This window comes from Pelophylax lessonae, assembly GCF_965119305.1.
Source record: "Pelophylax lessonae genome assembly, chromosome: 1".
Lineage (NCBI taxonomy): Eukaryota > Metazoa > Chordata > Amphibia > Anura > Ranidae > Pelophylax > Pelophylax lessonae.
The window spans coordinates 893,482,193-893,498,176 of NC_138768.1; the positions used below are offsets into that span (position 1 = coordinate 893,482,193).

Genomic DNA, 15,984 nt, shown 5'->3' on the forward strand with positions numbered 1-15,984 from the left:
ATCGTAAAGACAATAAGCCCCCGCCCTATAATGGCATCTGGAGAAATAAAGGGGAGGGACCTTACTCTCCGCCTGCCGCCCATTATCTTCACATCACTCCTACTCAAACGCAACCCACAGGGACAGTTCCTACGGACGGCCATCTTGGTGCAGTCATGTCTTCACTTCCTGCCCCGCCCAGGACAGTTCCTGCAGATGGCCATCTTGGTATACCAGGAAGGCCTAACAAAGGCCTATATCCAGTTCTCCCTGTTTTAAACCAGGATGGTTCCTACCACACTCCCATCCTCCCTGGATCACAGGTCCAATATACTAGTGATGAAGATACATCCGACTGGGACAACCAACCACAAGCAACAAGGGCACCCGCTGATTTAACCCCCAATCCAGCCCCGGACTCACAATTCCGAGGGTTTCGTCTGCTCTCACCCTAACACTAGTCCCGGTTACCAGAAGGGGCACCAATGAAGTATGTCGCTTTTACCCCATCACAAGCAGCGACCTTAGTGACAAGTCTGCCTGACCCAGAAAAACAACCAATGCCCTTCTATCGCAGGATAGTGCAAATACAACAAACTTATTCAGCTGCCTGGAAAGACTTGATCAGCCTCTGCCAAATTAAAGCAGGACATGTCTTTTGGCCGGTCATGCAGGCGGCCTTCAAAGAGGACTGCCTGGCAAGTGACACTTCCTATTCCTCAGGTGTGGAGTTCTGCACCCAACTCCACGACTGGGCGAAGGAGAAATTGGCGGATCAGACTACCACATTTCAAGATATAGTCCAAGATAAAGGGGAATCTGTGGAGAAGTACCATGCCAGACTCACACAGGCCTTTGATGATCTGGGCTTTTCTCATTATGAAAAGGCACATACACATATGCTATCAACTGCTTTTGTCTCAGGGCTCAGAGAAGATGTCAGAAAAGGTCTGATGGTAGCCCGCCCTGAATACCGCTCTATGAAGATGTCCGATCTACTGTTGGTTGCCAGAGGTATAGAAAACCAAAAAGGGAAGAAGCCAACTCCCCTCATGGTAGCCCGTGATGATGATCACGCCTACACTCGACCACCAGCACTGCCTAGTTACAGGGACAAAATCAACTGTTTTAACTGTGGGAAGCAAGGACAAAAGAGAATGTAAAGCACCAAGACATCACAGACAAGACAAGAATCCCCGTGATGGACAACAACAACAACAACGACAACCACCCCGCCCCAACTCCCGCTAGGAAATGGGCAAACCCGTGTCACCCCTTATGACAATGTACTTAAATGGGACTGGGGGACCCCTTGCAAAGGTCACGTTACCTATACAGGGACAACCTACCACCTTCCTTATTGACATGGGTGCTGCCAGAAGTGTGTTGAGGGCTGAGGACCTACCTGCTCATACTTTCCTTTCCAATATTGATGTTTCCTGCGTGGGTGTGGATGGGGTGCCCCGCTCCAGTCCCCTTACTGAGCCACTCCAAGTGGGGACATTTCCTGACTTGCTTGCCAGATTTGTAGTGTCTTCTACATGCCCCTTAAATCTGCTAGGAGCTGATGTACTGTCCAGACTACAGGCCTCAATCATTTTCACACCAGAAGGAGGAGTGAAGCTACATACTCCCCTATCCTTAGAAGACTCATCTGCCTTATGTTCTCTACCGCTCATGTTGACACTCCATGAAGCGACAACACCAAGTTCAATGCCACAGGAAGTACTTGACAGGATCCCTGCAGGCCTATGGTCCACAGGACCGGAAGACATTGGTCACTTAAAAGTACCACCAGTCCTGGTACAACTAAAACCTGGGGCACTTCTGCCTAGAAAACCACAGTACCCCTTGAAGCCAGCTCAATCCGAAGCTATCTCAAAACAGGCTGAGACCCTTGTGTGTAATGGAGCTTTGATACCCTGTACTTCTGAATGCAACACACCCTTGTTCCCGGTGAAAAAAAACGGACCCCAAAAGGAGAACCTGAGAAATACAAAATGGTCCAAGACCTCGGAGCAGTTAATGAAGCGACAGTGTTGGAAACCCCAATTGTGCCAAATGCACATACCTTGTTATCAGGTATACCTCCAACAGCTGAGTACTTCACTGTAGTGGACCTGGCAAATGCTTTCTACAGTGTTCCCCTGCATCCTTCCTGCAGGTACCTCTTCGCTTTTTCTCATGAAACAGTACACCTGGGCAGTTATGCCTCAAGGGGCGCAAAATTCTCCAAGCCAATTTGCCAAAGCCATAACCTCTGTCCTTGATACATGGCAACGGGAACACCCTACAGTAACTCTTCTCATACATGTGGATGACCATCTCCTTTGTGCAGATGACTACCCTGCTGCTGAAGAGAATTCAGAAAGTCTACTATGCTACCTTGCCGAACAAGGCTGTAAGGCCTCCAAAGAGAAAATACAGTGGTGTTCCAAGACTGTCACCTTTTTAGGACTCATATCTTACTGCAGGGCATGGATCCCTGATGCATCCATCCTTATGCAACCACTCTATGATGCTCTCAAGTCCGTGCCATTTACCCTGTCAAACGAGGCCCTGGACAATTTTATTCTGCTGAAGCAAGCAATATCCACAGCTCCTGCTTTGGGCCTTCCAGATTATGAGAAACTCTTCAAACTGTTTGTGTCGGAGAAGAATGGCCACGCCACAGGGGTCCTGGCTCAGGAACATGGAGGACGGACTAGACCCATTGGTTACTACTCTTGCCGCCTAGACCCCGTGGCTAGAGGTGGTCCTTCCTGTCTAAGGGCTGTCTTTGCTGCCCAAGCACTCCTAGACAAAACTTCAGACCTTGTCTTAGCACACCCCCTGCTTCTTCTGGCACCGCATGACATTGCTGCCATCTTAAATCAGGTGCAACTCCGACACCTGTCCATGGCCAGACATCTACGGCTGCAAATCTCCCTCCTACTTCCTGACAACGTGACCCTCCAAAGGTGTCTCACTCTCAACCCGGCCACCCTTCTGCCATTTTTTGAGGGGGGAGAAGGAGAAGGGGAAGAAGGAGACCCCTATGATACTCCACATGACTGTCTTGAAATGATGCGCTTGGAAACCTCATATCTCCCTACAGTGAGTGAAATTCCTCTGGAAAACCCTGACTACATACCTTTTGTGGATGGCTCTAGATATGCAGATGAAGGAGGCAAGTACCACACAGGTTATGCTGTGACCTCTGAATTTGAAATCCTACAAGGAGGAGCATTACCACCAACTGTATCTGCCTAAGAAGCAGAGCGTAAAGCCCTCACTGCAGCGTGCAAGATAGCAGAAGGAAGAAGAGCCAACATTTACACAGACTCAAGATACACCCTTGGAGAGGCTCATGATTTTGGTATCATCCGGAGAGCTAGAGGGTTCCTTACAGCGGCCGGAACACCGGTGAAACATGGCCCGGCCATCAAGGATTTAATGGATGCACTACTTCTACCGGAACAAGTGGCTGTCTTGAAGGTTAAAGCACATGGCAAGCTGAATTCTCAAGAGCCCAAGAACCACTTGGCGGATAAAGCGGCCAAACAAATGAAAAACGGCCGAAGCGGCTGAAGAGCAGAGTGAATCCCCAGTGCAGATGCCTTTGGCAGTGCATGTGCCATCTGACAGACTATACCTAGCCTCTATGCAAAGGCAGCCTACACAGGTGAAAAGCTGGAATGGATCGACAAAGGAGAAGAATATGAAAGACGGGGAGGACAGAAAAGACACCGCAGAAACATTTGGAAAAACCCTTACGCAGTCACAAACATGACAACTAAAACCACGGCTAAAAAAAAAAAACTACTTAGTGAGATAGTATGTAGATTTGGGGTCCCAGAGGTGATAGAGAGCGATCAGGGCCCAGCTTTTACAGACACCCTAACAAAAGAGATTTGGGCAGCACTGGGAGTTCAGTTGGCTTTACACACCCCATACCACCCTCAAAGTAGTGGAAAGGTAGAAAGGATGAATGGGAGTCTAAAGAATAGAATGTTAAAGATGGCCCAAGAGACTAACATGAGTTGGCCAGACAGTTTGCCTATTGCCTTGTTCAGTGTCAGACACACCCCCCCGGGGGAAACATGCCCTGTCTCCCTATGAAATTTTGTTTGGTTCAGCCCCCAGACTTGGCTGTTACATATATTATAACCAACAGAGATTCGTGAATTACACCAGGGATGCCCTCCAGGGAATTGCTGACCAGTTAGCCCCCACTTCCTATATCACATTCCAGAACCGGATGGCCTTAGATATGGTGTTAGCTGAGAAAGGAGGTGTCTGTAAAATGATAGAAAAAACGGGAACCTGTTGCACATACATTCCTGACAACACTGGTCCAAATGGTAAGGTTACTCTAGCTATCAAGAAATTGGAAGATCTGTCGTTTGAGTTGAAGAAGAACTCAGGTATTACAGACCCTTGGGATCAATATTTTAGCTGGATGAGTGGGTGGCAGAAGGCGCTCTCCCAGATAGGAGTAACAGTACTAATAATCCTAGTTCTTTTAGCCCTGATTGTATGCTGTATTCTAACATTTGTAAAGAAGCTAATGAGCAAATCTGTAGACAATAGCACACCTACATTTCTCCACCAAGAAGAAGAAGACCACCTTATGATGGAAGAGGACAAACACTTCACCCCTCTACAGTCACTCCCTGTTCATAATTTCACAGTTCTATAGGGTTGTAGGGATAGATAGCACCTGACTGCCCTCTCCAGGCTGTATCGAGGGGGGTAGTGAGCTAGTTACTGCTCTTCTCTGTATACAGCCCTAAAAAAGGTTCCGGAGGAGTTTGGGCCAGGTGAGTAGGCACTATAGTATGAGGGACAGAAGAAATATAGCCATTTTAGGGGGGCTTGTGAAGGAATGTGATGAACACTTGTGAATTAAGCAAAAGGTCTATTTTTCTATGTCTGTTTTTCTGTATATGTACATATCTTTTCTCTGTCTTCCTTAAGAAAGATGGAGCCTTGGCACAGTGCCTTCAAGAGAAGATAACATTCATGAACTCGAAGGGAACCACCTTATAATGGACATGACTAATCAGAAAGCTGCAAATAATCAGTATTATGCTAATATTATGCTTATGACGTACTAACATATGACACCGCCTACAAACTATATAATAGGCTGTACATTACGAATAAACAGGACGTATCATTTACCTGAACAATGTGTGTCAGTCTGTGATATCCTTGTGCATGCACTCTAATTACCTATCTAATCAGATCCAGCAGCAAGAAATCTATTTTGAACCTGATTGAGGTTCGCTAACCATTACAATCCAAGATTTGTATCTCAGCAGTGCCTCCAAATGTAGCGCTATTTTGATCACTCTTGGCGGCTAATGGGGTATGATGACGCCACCTGTGTAGTATTTAGGAGCAGAGTCTATATAATCTGTGTGATCAGGACAGGATTTATAGTAAGCGCCAGTGCCTCCACTCAATCAGGGCTTGTGATTAGCAAGTGAAATCCCAATTGAGAAAACATATCCATATAGACAATAATCCACACAGCAGAGTGTTTAAATGTCCATGTATTGAAGAAATAACATTCAGTGAACCATACAACATAAGATATTTTCCTCAGGAACATGAAATCATTAGCAGTGTCTCTGTGTGTCTCAGTGCGGGGATGTTACAGCACTTACAGTCTCTGTTCTCCAGCAGGAAAATGTCTGTGTCTCCTCATGTCTCCCTTTTCCCCAGTCTTACCCAGAAATCCTTGCTCTGCCCTTTTTGATTACCTCATCCTTTTTGCAGAGAGAGAAGAGAGCACAGCAGCCATATTGACAAAGGGCAAAACAAACACTGCATAACAGGAATACACACTTGAAAGATGGGCAAATAAATTATCACATCACTACAGTGTATTGTGCTTTTATGTTTTTAGTCCCCAAGTGCAAAACCTTACACTTCTCCACATTAAACCTCATTTGCCAAGTTGTTGCCCACTCCGTTATTTTGTCCAGGTCATTCTGTAGGATATCTGCTTCATGCTGTGCAGGTATTGCCCTGCCCAATTTTGTGTCATCTGCAAAAACTGATATAGAACTAGATTGGACTAAGCCCTGGGGGACCCCACTTACCACCTAAGACCAGTCTGAGTATGCGCTGTTTATTACCACCCTTGGGACACGCCCTTTTAGCCAGTTCCGTATCCAAGAGCAAACCCTGCGATCGATGCCTGCAGACCTTATTTTATCAATGAAGTGCTTGTGGGGAACTGTATCAAACGCCTTAGCGAAATCCAAGTACACCACATCCACTGGTCTCCCCCTATCTAGCTCACAGCTCACCTCCTCGTAGAATGTTAAGAGATTGGTTTGACAAGAACGCCCATTTGTAAACCCATGCTGATTACTGCTGAAGATGTTGTTGTCTTTGGCAAACTCTACAATATAGTCCCTTATCATCCCCTCCAGAAGTTTACATACTATCGATGTCAGGCTGACAGGCCTATAATTTCCCGGGACATGGTTGTTGACCAAACGGATCCAATCAGCCCTCACAGGAACCCGAGCTGACTTCCAATACATGGGAATCAGACGTCTCGGCCGCGTTCAACAAGTGTGGCAAGACCGACCTGCGGTAATGGCGAAGAGGAATTTCGATATCCAGGATAACCTTAAAGCGGAGTTCCGCCTCAAATACCTTTTATAACTAAAAATACCCCTATAATACTAATCCATCGCCCTTTACAGAACCGCTATTCTCATACTTACAAGGTATATTGGATTTTAGTCAAAATTTTACTTTTAAAATGCTGTCTGGCCGCAGCCATCTTGGATGTGGGCATATGAATCCACAGTTTAATCTGCTGTGTCCTTCTTCCTGATTCCAGGGAGTGTTCTTGGAGTTCTTCCTGATTCCAGGAGTGATAACAAACAGCTCCCAGGATGCAATGCAAAGGCAGAAGTGATGTCGGTGGCCGCGGCCACAGAGGGGGGAGGAGGAGGAAGAACAATAAAAAATGCCCTGGAAATCAGGTAAGGGACCCCCGAAAAAAATTGAAAATGCCCAATTGTTGATCAGCATAGCGAGCACTCCAGGAATCACTAAAGTTGCAAAATTCCTCTTTAATCTGTACTCTAACATCTTGCCAGAAGGGGCGAATCCACGGGCACTCCCACCAGATATGGAGGTAGGAGCCCTGAAACCCGCATTCCCGCCAGCAAGTGTCCGAGAGCGCTGGGAAAATCCTGGCCAGGACAACCGGCACTCTATACCACCTAGTCAATAGTTTATAACTCTTTTCTTGCATCTTAGTGTCAACAGAACTTTTGTGGGTGAGACTGTATAAGTAAGTGCTGTAGTTGGATCTCTGTGAATGTGTGCTGCAGGTCCCTCTCCCACTCCCGTACATAGACCGGTCTACTCCTAGAATTGAGAGCCTGCAAGAGCTCATATAGAACCAAAATGGAATGAGGGACTGGCTCGGCCAATATGCAGTTTTTCTAAGAGGATGGGGACCTAACAGCTCGTGGCAGACCAGTAATAAAATGGTGCAATTGTCTGTAACGCCATTCATCCATAGGAAAGTAACCGGATCGGTCACAAAGCCAGTCCAGGGACACCAGGCCCCTACCCTGTACAAACCTTCCGCATCGCACCTCGCCACCCCCCATCCATGACCTGAAAAAGGACATCTGTTCCCCAGGGAGAAACCACGGGAAGCCTCCCAGGGGCACGAGCGGGGACACTGCCGGGGACAATTCTTCTTGCGTGTTCAAAATATCTCACAATTTGAGTGCATGGGTGGTGGTAGAGACACCAAATCCGAGAGGCCCCGAGAGTCACGGGGCAGCCAGGGAGCATGAGATAGGTTTCGGCCCGCTAAGAATCTCTCAAGAAGAACACACACCTTGGTCTTGACATGATGATGCCAATCCAAGATCTGATGTATGGAAATTGCCTCATAATATCTTCTAAGGGAAGGGACCCCTAAGCCTCCTGACCCCTTAGAGCGCTGTAGCACCCGTAGTGCAATGCGTGGGTTTTTCCCCTGCCAAATATATTTTAAGAATAAGCTGTTGAAGGCCAAAAAGAAAGATCTGGGTAAAGAGATAGATACCATCTGCAGGTAGAAAAGCACTCTTGGCAACACATTAATCTTTAGTATGCTGACTCGGCCCATCAAGGAGAATGTGGTACGGTCCCATTTTTGTAGATCAGCTCTTATTTCGGGGAGCAAGGGTGCGAAATTGCTAGACTACAACTGGGAAACATGGGGTGTCCGATTAATACCCAGGTATTTCAGGGAAGATCGACACCACTCAAAAGGGAAGGATGCCTGTAACTGAGCACGGAGCTCGTCAGAGACATTGAGGGGGAGAATTTCAGACTTACTGGAATTTATTATGAAATTGGACAGGGATTGGAACCCCCTCAACTCAGCCATAAAGTTAGGGAGGGAGATCCGTGGATCTGCACAACATAAAACAGCATGTCGTCTGCATAAGCAGACAATTTGTGCTCTGTCGTACCCACTCTGAAACCTTTTATGTCAGGATTTAAGCTAATCTTATTCAGCAGGGGTTCAAGGGTCAGGGCAAAGATGAGAGGAGACAGGGGGCACCCCTGCCTGGTCCCATTTTGAATAGAGAAGGAGTCGGAAAGAACACTATTCACCCTAACTCAGGCTGATGGGGAGCTGTATAAAGACTCTATCCACTTAAGCATAGTCTGCCCCAGTCCCAATCAAGTCAGAACAGCATGGAGATATTGCCAATCCACCCTGTTGAATGCCTTTTCGGTATCTGATAAAGAAATTATGAACGTTTCATAATTATTATATGTGTTATAATCATGTATGCTATTTTAGAACTGCATATTCAGCAGTTTCTGCTAATAATTTAAACCGTGGCTACAGCATTTGCTGCAATATGGTTCTTGTTAAGACTTACTATATGAAGTTTCACACTTACAAAGACTTACTATATGAAGTTACTCTGTATATCCTGTCCAGATGTTTAGAAATAATAGACTGCTGTACAACCCCCTTCCTTAGGATATATTAAAGGCTGTCAATCTTGTCCAAAGAAAGGAGGGGGGTTCAATTTTAACTTTGTCTGAAGCATATATAAAGACTGCAGACACTATGCAAACTAGACGGGTTGTAGAAGCTCACAGAAAGTATGTCGATACAACCTGACTCCTCGTATACGAGAAATAAATTAATTCTTCTTTGAATCAGCTTGAGGTCTAATGGTAATTTCCACTACATTTGGTGCCGAAACCAAATCCTGTTGTGAAGGACCAGCATTACTAGTGGCCGATACTGTACAGGGGAATTTCCGGTTCAGGCGGAATTCCTATCTTAAAGTCCTCCGTCTGAATTGGCGTTATCAGAGGCCGGTTATCTGGGGCTGGTCCACAGTAACAGGTGACGGGTTTTCCACGAATCAGTAAGAAAGAGACCCAATCTGGTTCAAGGTAAGAACATTTTATTTATATATGCATATTGTGACAGGAAGTCAGGTAAATCTGGGGAGAGGAGACACATTCCCACCTGGTTTGGAAAGTTCACCAATTACTATAGGGTGTCGGCTGCCAAAGGCAGCAGGAAGGTGTAAAGAAGTTGAAAGGCCTTCAGCTGTTCGGAATGAGGAAATGAAGGCCTCTATAATTTGTCCAGAGGAAGTCTATGGATTGCTGCCTCCTGTCGCCGTGTGGGCTGGGAGAGGAGGACAGACAGATGTGTGCCTCCCGACTCTGAGGAAGCCTGGGAGAAGGACTGCTGCCTCCTGTCGCCGAGTGGGCTGGGAGAGGAGGACAGACAGACGTGTGCCCCCTGAAAGCTGTGTGAGCATGGGGAGGACCTCCTCAAGCGATGTGAAGCTGAGGAGGGTAACAAGTGTGAAGACTACTTGAAGTGAGGTCTTGGATCGTTTCTAGGTGAAAAGAAACCCATGGACATTTCCTATGTGAAGGGAAATTAACCAGTTGTGAAGACTTCTCAAGGTGAGAAAACAAACTATTTCTATGTGGAAGAAGTAAAGGAATGTTTTGTGAAGAGACAAGCCCATATGTGAGGGATTAGCTTGGTGGTAGGCGTGGATGACCCCTTGGGGGGGTGCGTTTTCACAAGAAGAAAGCCGAGAAGTGCTTGCAAACAACAGTTTGGTTTATTAATGCATTTTTCTTCACCAGACTGCAAGTGTCAAAACCAGCAAAATAAAATAAAAGACAAAATAAATCCTTGCCTCTGTGGGCGGCTACCTTCTCACACTGGAACCTACATAAGAGTCTGTCCCCAATCTACTGTTGGGCAGACTTTCTTATCCTACAGCGGATACTCAACAGTCCATGTTTTATCTCTTCACACAGCACATGTTAATTTAACAGGTCCCTTTACTCTTCACAATGAGAATGTCTCTTTGCTTGTCTCTTCACATGGCAAACATTCCTTTATTTCTTCCACATAGAAATAGTTCGTTTTCTCACCTTGAGAAGTCTTCACAACTGGTTAATTTCCCCTTCACACAGGAAATGTCCATGGGTTTCTTTTCACCTAGAAACGATCCAAGACCTCACTTCAAGTAGTCTTCACACTTTTTACCCTCCTCAGCTTCACATCGCTTGAGGAGGTCTTCCCCATGCTCACACAGCTTTCAGGGGGCACACGTCTGTCTGTCCTCCTCTCCCAGCCCACACGGCGACAGGAGGCAGCAGTCCTTCTCCCAGGCTTCCTCAGCGTCGGGAGGCACACATCTGTCTGTCCTCCTCTCCCAGCCCACACGGTGACAGGAGGCAGCAATCCATAGACTTCCTCTGGACAAATTATAGAGGCCTTCATTTCCTCATTACGAACAGCTGAAGGCCTTTCAACTTCTTTACACCTTCCTGCTGCCTTTGGCAGCCGACACCCTATAGTAATTGGTGAACTTTCCAAACCAGGTGGGAATGTGTCTCCTCTCTGTGACTACATCCCCAGATTTACCTGACTTCCTGTCACAATATATATATATATATATATATATATATCGACAACACTAAGAATCTTAGTTGTGTAAATGGTTAAAAGGTTTATTTGTTTGTCTATGTATATTATTTGTTTGACTTGTCCTATTCTTGTTGAGAGGAAGTGAGTTGTCACGCACTCCTCGTTCCGAACATCTGTGGCCATCTTGGATGGGCAGATAGGTGACCGATCTGCATTTTGGTAAGACGTACTCAGGGCGTCCTGAGTAGACAGTCGAGCACTGCAGATACATTTCTCTATCTCCTCTTGTTGTCTATGTTTTAGAGTGTGTTCTTGTCAGTCTTACTTTGTTTTTGTGTCTGGTTTGATGCACGAATATGGTCTATAATATAGCCGGGCCCGCAGATAAAGGAAATTTGTAGGACTTTTAAGTCCAAAGCAGCCTTGTAACTCTGTAAAGAAGTCCCGCGCAGACAACATAAATATCTGTGAGATCAAACAACTGCATATCGGTCTGTCTTATGTGTCTCTGTCTTAGCTTGATACAGAGGTATGGCCTCTAATAAGCGCCAGACAGCAGAGGAAATTTGCGGGACCCTTTGAGTCCAATGCAGCCTTGTAAATCTGTAAAAAGTCCTGTGCAGACAACTAATATCTCTGAATCAAATATAAAAACTGTATCACTGTGTATAGGTGTCTAGAATGCCAATATTTTTTAGTAGAACACAGAACTCTTATGGAGTCTGTATCTGACTATATAGGTCGGACCATACATGATACAATTCTCTTACAATTTTCTGTCTGGTTTTCTTGGGATTTACCTTAATACCAATGCTTTTTAGTAGAACATAGAACTGGAAGATTGAAGGAGTATAGTAAGTTTTCCAGAGAATCTGTGACTGTCTGCGAGATAACAAAAGTATTGTGTGTAAAAAAAAAAAAACTGCATGCCTGTATTGTGCGGTTTGTGGTGAATCTAACAGAAAATTGGACAACAAAAGTTGATCATGTATGGCCAGCCTAAGAATGTCAATACTTTTTAGTAGAACATAGAACTAGGAGGGTTGAAGAAACCGCTCAGAGAGTCTGTGTATGTCTGCGAGTTAACAAAATTATTGTGCATCAGTGTCTGTGTGAGAAGACCTAAACTAACTCCGTGCGCACGCCAAAGGCCAAGGTTAATTGTGTGAGAATGAACCAGAGATGTGTGAAACAAGAAGAAATAAGTAAGCATATATGTTATTTGAGTTGAGTTGGACAGAATAGATTTATTGTGGTGTCAGCGTCTTTAAGTGTTAAACTTCTAAAAAAAAAAAAAGAAAGAAGAAGAAAAGGTGTCCGCTGGTGCTATGAGAATCTCTCTCTCTCTCGTATGATTAAATGTAGATCTGTCAACTAATAATGTAGCACTCCCATGGGTTTTCAGGGAATACAGATTTGACAAAGTATTTAAGGGTGGGATAATTAAATTGCTTGCCGTATACTCCTCCCTCCCACTAAAGAAGAGAGATGATTTAAGACCGAATCCTACTGTGTCTTTGCTCACACAAAGAACAACAACTCCCAGATAGCCAGAATGGTGGGGAAAGGGGAACAGGGGGAAATTCTAAGGGAAGATAAGGCTGTAACAAGCACTTCATTGTATGATTCCACAGTACATTTTGAGCGGAAAGTAAGATCAGGGATGCATTTTTCATATATTATAATGGGAAATGGTGTAGTAATTAAGCCCATAGATACACCTGAACAAAATGATATAATAATTGACAAAATATAAGATCTGACTTAGACTCAGAGTTGACTGGACACCAGCTTGCAACTATTGGTATCTGGACGGTAGAAGTTTCAGAGCAAAGAGACTTGGTTGGATATTAAAAACGATGAGCTGACTGCTCAGATTATAAAACTGCAGTAACGTAAGATATGTGTGTATGTCCAAATTGTTCATAGCTAGGTGATAGCTATGAACCCTTCTCAAAAAAGCAGAAGAAAAGGTTAAAGGGAAAAGCTATGAGGTTCAATATAATTTACACTGTATTATGTCTTTTAAACATTCCATAGGAACTGATGTTGATTATGAAAGAAAATTGGGTAAATTCTCAGGGGTCAGAATTACGTTGAAAACTTTATACTGGAATCAGGAGGGAAACAGCGTGGCCACCTGTCTCCTTCCTGATGAGATATTCAAGTCACATAGGGGAAGAATTATACCCCATGTATCAATTACTCGGAATGTCGTTAGATTGGTATGAGTTAGGGGAACTTTTGATCGACTGGGTACATATGACATCTGAACAACAGACAATAGAGGGAATCCAGTCTTTCAACCTTAATTGGGTCACACAATGTACTCCAGGAGTGCACCTTTCAGGATGGTACTCAAAACGGTAAGTGAAGTACAAAGCACCCCTAAAAAAGTACTATGTGACCCTATTTAAAAAGATGCCCCTTGAGAAAGATGTTTAATGCATGTTGTGTTGTCTGTGTGGAATGACAATGTTGCATGGGTGGGGAGCGGGGGGGGGGTTGAGGTGTGACTGACTTGTGACATGAGTTTTTGCTTCTCCGCTGTATGAGAAAGTTGATGAGAAAAGCCTGCTTGTATCTGCAGATTGCCCCCCCCCCCTCCTTCATGAACATATCCTATGTGAGATACGAGACTGTGTAGCATGTACTAAGAGTGACAGTGTGAGATAGGACAACGGAAGATGATTACTGGAAATGTCTGTTTTATGTTCTTAATAGTGATTATATTGAAGTATTCCAAGGTCTGTATAATTGGTTTTGAGTAAGAGGTTGTGATCGTTACTCAGTATGAATGGTGATATATAATCTTTGTGTATAATGTGCATAGGTCCTGGAGTTTTCTAATTATGAAAAAAAAAAATTTATAAAACAATAGCTTTATTTCACCCTCTTGTTCTGAGGGTTTTATATGCAATTTCAGTAATCTTACTCCAGGATAACATTTTTATTTACCCCCAGCAAAACATTTGTCATGTATGACCACTCTCTTAGGGCAACCTCACATCGCTTATGCTTACACCCCTTGAAGGGGGTTCACATGACCAAATAACTTAAATTGATGAAAGAATATGTTTTATGAAAGACCGCATGGATGGGTTATTATAATGTTGTTATTATTTATTTTGTTGATGGGTCGTGTAAAGAAAAATGATGCAGGTACAAATCAAACAGGGTATGCTGTTTTTAATATATGACCAACATTCAGAGATCATAGCTCTAACAAGGGCATGTAACTTGGGTAAAGGGAAAAGGTGACTATATGCACAGAGAGCCAATATGCCTTTCCCACTATATGTGCTTTCAACATATGTATGTATGTATATATATATGTATGTATATGTATTCTTTTCCACCATACATGTGTTTGCACAACAATGGAAGAATAGAGGTATGGTCACATAAATAGGTAAATCCATTTTACACAGAGATCTTATTCTTGCCCTGTTAGACCATGTACAAATGCCAATCCAAGTAGCAATATGCAACTGCACAGCCCATAAGAAAGGGACAGATCCTATCACACAAGGGAATGCCTTAGCAGACAAGACAGCGAAAGAGGCAGCTGGAGGTAAAGAGGAATCACAATCCTATCTCGCTAAACCAGTAGAAATACAGAAAACAATAGATGAGACCTGGCTGACAGAAATGCAGAGAACAGCACCTGAAAGCGAAAAAACAAAAAATGGTTATCAAAAGGAGCGACACAGGCGAAACGTATCTACACAAATACAGAAGGCAAACCTATCTTGCCTTCCTCCTTGTGTAGATATGCAGCCTTATTGAGACATGGGCAAAGCCATGTCTCTAAAGAGGGGATGGTACAGATAGTTAACAAAGTGTTTGCAACGTATGGTTTCACTAATTACTAAAACATTTTTTTTGGTTGACATGTCCAACCTGCAATAGATATCGTATGCAAGGGGTACTTAGACCTCTACGAGGCCAGTTCCCTAAGTCTCCTTACCCCTTTCACACAATATGTATGGACACCCTGATGAGCAGTCAGGGGGCCAAGATAAGCATAAAGGAAATAGTTCCCAGGTTTAGGATCCCTTCCATCATTTATAATAATAATGGTTCTTATTTTGTGAATCCGACAATATAGCAGATCGGCAAATGGTACAGTAGTGACTTACAAAACCGTTGTGTCTATCACCCACAGTCTGCAGGTACCATAGAGAGACATAATGGTATTTTAAAGGGTAAATTGAGAATATGAATGGAAAAGACTGAAATAAAACCTGGATACAGTGTCTGCCAATAGCCTTGCTAAGCATGAGAGTAACTCCCACAGAAATGGGGTTGACACCTTATGAGATATTGTATGGGAGACCGCACGACATCCCATAACTTAGGCCATTTGTTAGAGAAGATGAGGAATCGGACAGTGGTCTAGCAAACTATATGGGAAAACTGTTAACATCTAAGGAAGTGTTGTCTCTGAATTCTTTTACAGGTCAAAAACTCCGGCAGAGCAGGGCATCCTTGTGCAACCAGGGGATTGGGTGTGGATCAAAATAATCAAGAGAAAACAGTGGTCAGATCCAAGGTGGGAAGGGCCTTATCAGGTACTATTGTCTACACCCACAGCTGTAAAAGTAGCAGAAAGAGTACCTTGGATACACCTATCACATTGCAAGAAAGCAAAGTATCTAGGGCCAGAAGAGAGAACGCCCACAGAGCCTTGATTGTAAGTCCGGCTACAAAGGGGGGTGACTCCAATAGAGACCACTCATCTCAAACCCGGTGAAGAAAATGGAACAAGATAGGCTCATAGGGGCGATAAAACAGCTTAGGGAAAGACAGCTATTAGAACCTGGGTATTTTACTAAGACATGGACAGGTAGGATCTTGTTAGGTGGAATGGTAGTCGGAGGGATTATAACACTGATATTGATACTCTTGGACATCAACTCCCCTCAGTGGGTCAACAGGGTAAATTCAGGAATGACAAAAAGAGAGATAAGAAGAGGGGACAAAGATGGAGTATATACTATGACGGTCAATGAGGGGGGTTACCACAATGATGCGAATTGATATCTGTAGCATTA

General features: G+C 44.3%; 1 long non-coding RNA gene across 1 annotated transcript; it reads left to right on the forward strand.

The window, feature by feature from the left end:
• Positions 1-449: 449 nt before the first annotated feature.
• Positions 450-3,179, forward strand: LOC309559147. Its single transcript, XR_014225449.1, has 3 exons — positions 450-1,034; positions 1,359-1,880; positions 2,509-3,179. It is a non-coding gene; the product is annotated as an uncharacterized lncRNA (long non-coding RNA).
• Positions 3,180-15,984: the final 12,805 nt, after the last annotated feature.